Source organism: Electrophorus electricus, unplaced genomic scaffold, assembly GCF_041902795.1.
Source record: "Electrophorus electricus isolate QZ-2024a unplaced genomic scaffold, ASM4190279v1 Scaffold95, whole genome shotgun sequence".
NCBI lineage: Eukaryota > Metazoa > Chordata > Actinopteri > Gymnotiformes > Gymnotidae > Electrophorus > Electrophorus electricus.
This window is the reverse complement of record NW_027658812.1, coordinates 230,037-237,536: the sequence shown is the minus strand read 5'-3', so window position 1 is coordinate 237,536 and position 7,500 is coordinate 230,037. Positions and strand designations below refer to the sequence as shown.

General features: G+C 59.0%; 2 non-coding genes across 2 annotated transcripts; both read left to right on the top strand.

Annotated features, from left to right (window-relative positions):
• The first annotated feature begins 4,622 nt into the window (after nucleotides 1–4,622).
• On the top strand, nucleotides 4,623–6,461 carry LOC145656887 (18S ribosomal RNA). Its single transcript, XR_014122477.1, has one exon. It is a non-coding gene; the product is annotated as an 18S ribosomal RNA (ribosomal RNA).
• Nucleotides 6,462–7,343: 882 nt separating this feature from the next.
• Nucleotides 7,344–7,497, top strand: LOC145656870 (5.8S ribosomal RNA). Its single transcript, XR_014122460.1, has one exon. It is a non-coding gene; the product is annotated as a 5.8S ribosomal RNA (ribosomal RNA).
• The last annotated feature ends 3 nt before the right edge of the window (nucleotides 7,498–7,500 follow it).

Genomic DNA, 7,500 nt, shown 5'->3' with positions numbered 1-7,500 from the left:
AAGTCTATTTCTAGGCTTATATAAAGGGTCAAACTTCTTGAAGTGTGCCCAGGCCCAGAGCTACTTTGCTGTGTATGACTGTGTGACCTCTTGGCCCTGGAATTCTGGTGGTAGTAGTAGTATGATTTAAAGGCACAAAGTGATTGAAGTGTGCCCAGGCCCAGAGCTACTTTGCTGGGCATGACTGTGTTTGACCTCTTGGGCCTGGAAGTCTGGTAGTAGTAGTATGATTTAAAGGCACAAAGTGATTGAAGTGTGCCCAGGCCCAGAGCTACTTTGCTGGGCATGAATGTGTTTGAACTCTTGGGCCTGGAAGTCTATTTCTAGGCTTATATAAAGGGACAAACTTCTTGAAGTGTGCCCAGGCCCAGAGCTACTTTGCTGTGTATGACTGTGTGACCTCTTGGCCCTGGAATTCTGGTGGTAGTAGTAGTAGTAGTAGTATGATTTAAAGGTACAAAGTGAATGAAGTGTGCCCAGGCCCAGAGCCAGGCCTGGGCAGCAGGGGGCGCTCCTGGCCATGCCCAGCGAGTTTCGTGCGAATCGGACCTGGTCCGGAAGAGATACGAAGGGAAAACTCATTACTCGTCGGGGTGGCACATCCAGGCTCTCGACCCTCCCAAAGCGTCCGACCAGGGTGCACCCTGCCGGGCATGGTTAGCCGCCAGCCCCCTTCCTGGAGGTCTGGTTGGCACGGGGTTTTGATTTATCGGTTTCATATCTCTGGGCTCCTTGGGAGCAGAAAGTCGGTTGAGGGCCCTTTGGAAAGAGCCGGGGCTGCCGTTTAACGCTGTCCAAGCGGCAGGCGAAGCGCACCCACCGTTTTTACGCTATGATTTTTTAAAACCGCCGGGGCGGCAAACACAGGGCCGGTCGGGTTTGAAGACGAATATCTCTTCGGCCCTTGGGAGGAGAGAAGCAGCGCGGGTCACCTTTGAACGCGCTCGCTGCCAGGAACGTCTGGCGTAAAAGTTTCGTGGGAATCGGACGTTCCTAGGCTGAGAAGCGAGCGCCCGCCCTCGGGCGGTCGGGGGCCCCTTTCTCATTCCCCGTCTGGGCTAAAAATACGAGGTCGGACCCGATGGACTCGGGAGACTGGAGAGTACCAGGGAGACCCTGGAAGCAGGCGACCCGACCCACGCTTCGCTGTCTCCTCGGCCCTCGGGAGTAGAAGCGCGGGGACGGTGGCGTGGGCAGCAGGGGGCGCTCCTGGCCATGCCCAGCGAGTTTCGTGCGAATCGGACCTGGTCCGGAAGAGATACGAAGGGAAAACTCATTACTCGTCGGGGTGGCACATCCAGGCTCTCGACCCTCCCAAAGCGTCCGACCAGGGTGCACCCTGCCGGGCATGGTTAGCCGCCAGCCCCCTTCCTGGAGGTCTGGTTGGCACGGGGTTTTGATTTTTCGGTTTCATATCTCTGGGCTCCTTGGGAGCAGAAAGTCGGTTGAGGGCCCTTTGGAAAGAGCCGGGGCTGCCGTTTAACGCTGTCCAAGCGGCAGGCGAAGCGCACCCACCGTTTTTACGCTATGATTTTTTAAAACCGCCGGGGCGGCAAACACAGGGCCGGTCGGGTTTGAAGACGAATATCTCTTCGGCCCTTGGGAGGAGAGAAGCAGCGCGGGTCACCTTTGAACGCGCTCGCTGCCAGGAACGTCTGGCGTAAAAGTTTCGTGGGAATCGGACGTTCCTAGGCTGAGAAGCGAGCGCCCGCCCTCGGGCGGTCGGGGGCCCCTTTCTCATTCCCCGTCTGGGCTAAAAATACGAGGTCGGACCCGATGGACTCGGGAGACTGGAGAGTACCAGGGAGACCCTGGAAGCAGGCGACCCGACCCACGCTTCGCTGTCTCCTCGGCCCTCGGGAGTAGAAGCGCGGGGACGGTGGCGTGGGCAGCAGGGGGCGCTCCTGGCCATGCCCAGCGAGTTTCGTGCGAATCGGACCTGGTCCGGAAGAGATACGAAGGGAAAACTCATTACTCGTCGGGGTGGCACATCCAGGCTCTCGACCCTCCCAAAGCGTCCGACCAGGGTGCACCCTGCCGGGCATGGTTAGCCGCCAGCCCCCTTCCTGGAGGTCTGGTTGGCACGGGGTTTTGATTTATCGGTTTCATATCTCTGGGCTCCTTGGGAGCAGAAAGTCGGTTGAGGGCCCTTTGGAAAGAGCCGGGGCTGCCGTTTAACGCTGTCCAAGCGGCAGGCGAAGCGCACCCACCGTTTTTACGCTATGATTTTTTAAAACCGCCGGGGCGGCAAACACAGGGCCGGTCGGGTTTGAAGACGAATATCTCTTCGGCCCTTGGGAGGAGAGAAGCAGCGCGGGTCACCTTTGAACGCGCTCGCTGCCAGGAACGTCTGGCGTAAAAGTTTCGTGGGAATCGGACGTTCCTAGGCTGAGAAGCGAGCGCCCGCCCTCGGGCGGTCGGGGGCCCCTTTCTCATTCCCCGTCTGGGCTAAAAATACGAGGTCGGACCCGATGGACTCGGGAGACTGGAGAGTACCAGGGAGACCCTGGAAGCAGGCGACCCGACCCACGCTTCGCTGTCTCCTCGGCCCTCGGGAGTAGAAGCGCGGGGACGGTGGCGTGGGCAGCAGGGGGCGCTCCTGGCCATGCCCAGCGAGTTTCGTGCGAATCGGACCTGGTCCGGAAGAGATACGAAGGGAAAACTCATTACTCGTCGGGGTGGCACATCCAGGCTCTCGACCCTCCCAAAGTGTCCGACCAGGGTGCACCCTGCCGGGCTAAGAGAACAGCCAGGTGAACCCTGGAGGTTCCGAACTCCAGACCCCTGGACCCGACGGCTCAGTCCGCCTCAGGTGCACTACAGAGGTCCTCGGGCTGTCCCTGAGTGCATTAAAACGGAAATCAGAATTACTCCCCCGGGTGGCACTTCCAGGCTCTCGACCCTCCCAAAGTGTCCGACCAGGGTGCACCCTGCTGGGCATGGTTAGCCGCCAGCCCCCTTCCTGGAGGTCTGGTTGGCACGGGGTTTTGCAAATAGGTCCCGTCGGGTATATGGGAGAGCAAAGAGAATCAATGGGGTCCAAGCACTAAATTCATCCAGTGGCGTTCTCTGGAAGCCCAAGGGGAGTCCGAGGGGTGTTCGGCCGGCAAGGGGAGCTCTCCCTCGGACACATGATCAAACGCCTGTCCCCTACCGGAAAGTGGTGTGCTCTGGATGCCCCCCCCCCCCCCCCATCCCCCGAGGGGGGTGCTTATCCCGCGAGGGGAGCCCTCCTCGGGTTAAGTGAACCATCATGCCGATTCCCCTATGGAAGTGGGCACATCCAGGCACACAGTCTGCTTTGCTCTCCCCGACCCGAGTGCGTCTGTTGGGCTGAGTGTACGCCCAGGCAACTGGATCCAATGGCTCAGTCCGCCGCAGCGTGCTTCGACGATGGGTCGTACAGCCATGCCACCAGGGTGGGCGTGTTTGTAAATGTACCAGTGGATTCTCGTCGGCCTGCCACATCCATGGTATCGACCCACCAGGCCTGTCCGACCAGGGGTTGACCCTGGACGGGCACGGTCTGTGGTTTGGCCCTTGTCCTAGATGAAATCGGGCACGGGGTTTTCTGGCCAGGTACCATCGGGTTACTGGGAGAGCGGCTTCGGTCTCCAGGTGAGACCAATGGTGAAGCAGCACGAGGCAATGGAGAGCATGCAAAGCGATGGGGAAGCCATGCACGGCAATGGCCACGAAAAAAAAAAAAAAATCACCACGGAAGGAACGTGAAGAACAAGGAGGAGTGTAGTGACACTGCCCAAAGCTGCCCGGTGTTGCAGGGGTCTATTGGTGTGTTGCTTCCTTGTTTGGTAGAGTGGAGTACCAGACCCGCCAGGGGTAGGCAAACCATTCCCCCTACGGTAAGTGAGGAGCCAGCCATTTGACGAGCGGGTGTCCACGTGTACGGGTGCGAGCGCTATCCCCCCACACGGGGTTAGGCCACGGCCTTAGGTGGACGTCTGCCGACCAGCCCCGGCTGATCCAGAACTTCTGATGTGGAGAGCGGTTTTGACAGATCCTCCCTGGTTCTAGCGGGTCAAGCCTCTGATGGGGGGTGGGGGTTATTTGTAACCCATCCCAGAACTCTCTGGGGGAGACTCAGACGGCCAGTCTGTCTACTCAGTTGTCCTATACTGGTGTCTGTGGTTTGGGAGGAAGGGAGTGCCCTGCTTTGTTGGCCTCCTCTTCAAACCTACCTGGGCCCACGAATCACTCTTCTTGGTTACATCACGAAACGTAGGTTGAGCGAGGCTAGGGGGGAGGGAATTCGACGAGGTCTTTCCCTTGTCCCCCCACCAGCGGCCCACGAAAATCAAAACGGCGTGAAGAGAGGGAACGCCGAAAGCACCTGGAGTCGGCCGTCCGCACCTCCGGAGGAGGTGGACGGGGTACGGTGCGGGCATGACCGGATGGGACAGCTTTGCATCAAGGTGAGAGGTCGGCGTCCGAAGGCCAGAGGGCGGTGCGCGAGCACGTTTACACTGGCCGCGGAAGCTGTCCTGGGTAGCCCTGTATGGCGTCTGGACCTGACGGCGCACGCACTTACAACCCGCTGCTTCCTAGCCCCCGGAAGGGGAGGCGGATGTCACTCGTGGTTCATCCCAGACCACGGTGCAAACTACCTGGTTGATCCTGCCAGTAACATATGCTTGTCTCAAAGATTAAGCCATGCAGGTCTAAGTGCACACGGCCGGTACAGTGAAACTGCGAATGGCTCATTAAATCAGTTATGGTTCCTTTGATCGCTCCACACGTTACTCGGATAACTGTGGTAATTCTAGAGCTAATACATGCAAACGAGCGCTGACCCTTCGGGGGATGCGTGCATTTATCAGACCCAAAACCCATCCGGGGGGCTCGGGCCCCCCGGCCGCTTTGGTGACTCTAGATAACCTCGGGCCGATCGCGCGCCCTCCGCGGCGGCGACGTCTCATTCGAATGTCTGCCCTATCAACTTTCGATGGTACCATAGTCGGCTACCATGGTGACCACGGGTAACGGGGAATCAGGGTTCGATTCCGGAGAGGGAGCCTGAGAAACGGCTACCACATCCAAGGAAGGCAGCAGGCGCGCAAATTACCCATTCCCGACACGGGGAGGTAGTGACGAAAAATAACGATACAGGTCTCTTTCGAGGCCCTGTAATCGGAATGAGCGTATCCTAAACCCATGGGTGAGGACCCATTGGAGGGCAAGTCTGGTGCCAGCAGCCGCGGTAATTCCAGCTCCAATAGCGTATATTAAAGTTGCTGCAGTTAAAAAGCTCGTAGTTGGATGTCGGGAGTGGGCTGGCGGTCCGCCGCGAGGCGTGCCACCGCCTGTCTCAGACCCTGTCTCCCGGTGCCCCCCGGATGCCCTTGGCTGGGTGTCCGGACGGGGCTCGGAGCGTTTACTTTGAAAAAATTAGAGTGTTCAAAGCGGGCCCGCTTCTCGCCTGAATACCTGAGCTAGGAATAATGGAATAGGACTCCGGTTCTATTTTGTGGGTTTCCTGAACCAGGGCCATGATTAAGAGGGACGGCCGGGGGCATTCGTATTGCGCCGCTAGAGGTGAAATTCTTGGACCGGCGCAAGACGGACGAAAGCGAAAGCATTTGCCAAGAATGTTTTCATTAATCAAGAACGAAAGTCGGAGGTTCGAAGACGATCAGATACCGTCGTAGTTCCGACCGTAAACTATGCCGACCCGCGATCCGGCGGCGTTATTCCCATGACCCGCCGGGCAGCGTGAGGGAAACCACGAGTCTGTGGGTTCCGGGGGGAGTATGGTTGCAAAGCTGAAACTTAAAGGAATTGACGGAAGGGCACCACCAGGAGTGGAGCCTGCGGCTTAATTTGACTCAACACGGGAAACCTCACCCGGCCCGGACACGGAAAGGATTGACAGATTGATAGCTCTTTCTCGATTCTGTGGGTGGTGGTGCATGGCCGTTCTTAGTTGGTGGAGCGATTTGTCTGGTTAATTCCGATAACGAACGAGACTCCGGCATGCTAAATAGTTACGCGGCCCTCCGCGGTCGGCGTCAAACTTCTTAGAGGGACAAGTGGCGTTCAGCCACGCGAGATGGAGCAATAACAGGTCTGTGATGCCCTTAGATGTCCGGGGCTGCACGCGCGCCACAATGGTTGGATCAGCGTGTGCCTACCCTACACCGAGAGGTGCGGGTAATCCGCTGAACCCCATTCGTGATGGGGACTGGGGATTGCAATTATTCCCCATGAACGAGGAATTCCCAGTAAGCGCGGGTCATAAGCTCGCGTTGATTAAGTCCCTGCCCTTTGTACACACCGCCCGTCGCTACTACCGATCGGATGGTTTAGTGAGGTCCTCGGATCGGCCCCGCCGGGGCTCCTCGCGGGCCTTGGCGGAGCGCCGAGAAGTCGATCAAACTTGACTATCTAGAGGAAGTAAAAGTCGTAACAAGGTTTTCGTAGGTGAACCTGCGAAAGGATCATTAACGGGTAACGCTGTCCGGCGTGCCTCCTCTCCCGACCCCCTCGACTTCGCCGTCCCCCCGCGTCGGGGCCCAGGGTCGAAAGGGTCTTCGGGGTTGCTGTTACACGTGGTCGCTTGCAGGTCAGGCTGGACAGAAGGCATAAAGGAGGAGCCTAGTCCCTCCCACCCCTTCCTCGTCCTCCGCCTCTTCCTCCGCGTCGTCCTTCAGCACCCCCCCCCCGCAGGCCCCGGTATTCTCTGGGTTCCAGCGCGAGAGACGCGTCGTTCAAAAAACTCGGCGTCCCCGCTCGTCGGGCGAAGGCCGGTTTCCCCTCACCTTGCCGGCAGGAGAAGCGCCTGCGAGTCGAGCGGGTCGTACGGGTCTGTCCCGCGCCCTCCCTCTCGCTCGCACGGCCGCTGCCTCCGTCCACCGCGAGGGGTTTTCCTATTTTGTTGTCCTTGTCATTCATCCCCGTCCCCTTGCTCGCTGACGAGCGGACTTTCCGGGGGGGGTTGCGAGCGCTGCTCCTCGTGGGGCAGGCCATGGCCCTTCCTGTGTTCGTCCGCCCACCGGCGTCCTGGGGCGTGGTGGTGGTGGGTGGCGCAGCCGGTTCCCCTGCTTCTCTCTCTCAGAAAGGAGTCTCAGGGGGACCCCCGGCAGGTACCTAGGGCTTGGCCCACGCTACGTGAGTTCCACCCCTTTCGAGGGGTCGGACGGGGCGGGCGCGGAGGGCCGCGGTTCAAAGACTGACTCGTCTGCCACGTGGGGCGTGTGGGCAAAGCGCAACCCCGCGCCCGTTTCAACACTCGCAGACGGGGGCGCCTGACCGGTTGGTGAAACCTTTTAAACCTGTCTTTGTAGTCGTGGTGAAAGACCTAAACTGAGCCTGAAATAAAAGAGTACAACTCTTAGCGGTGGATCACTTGGCTCGTGCGTCGATGAAGAACGCAGCCAGCTGCGAGAACTAATGTGAATTGCAGGACACATTGATCATCGACATTTCGAACGCACATTGCGGCCCCGGGTCCATCCCGGGGCTACGCCTGTCTGAGGGTCGCTA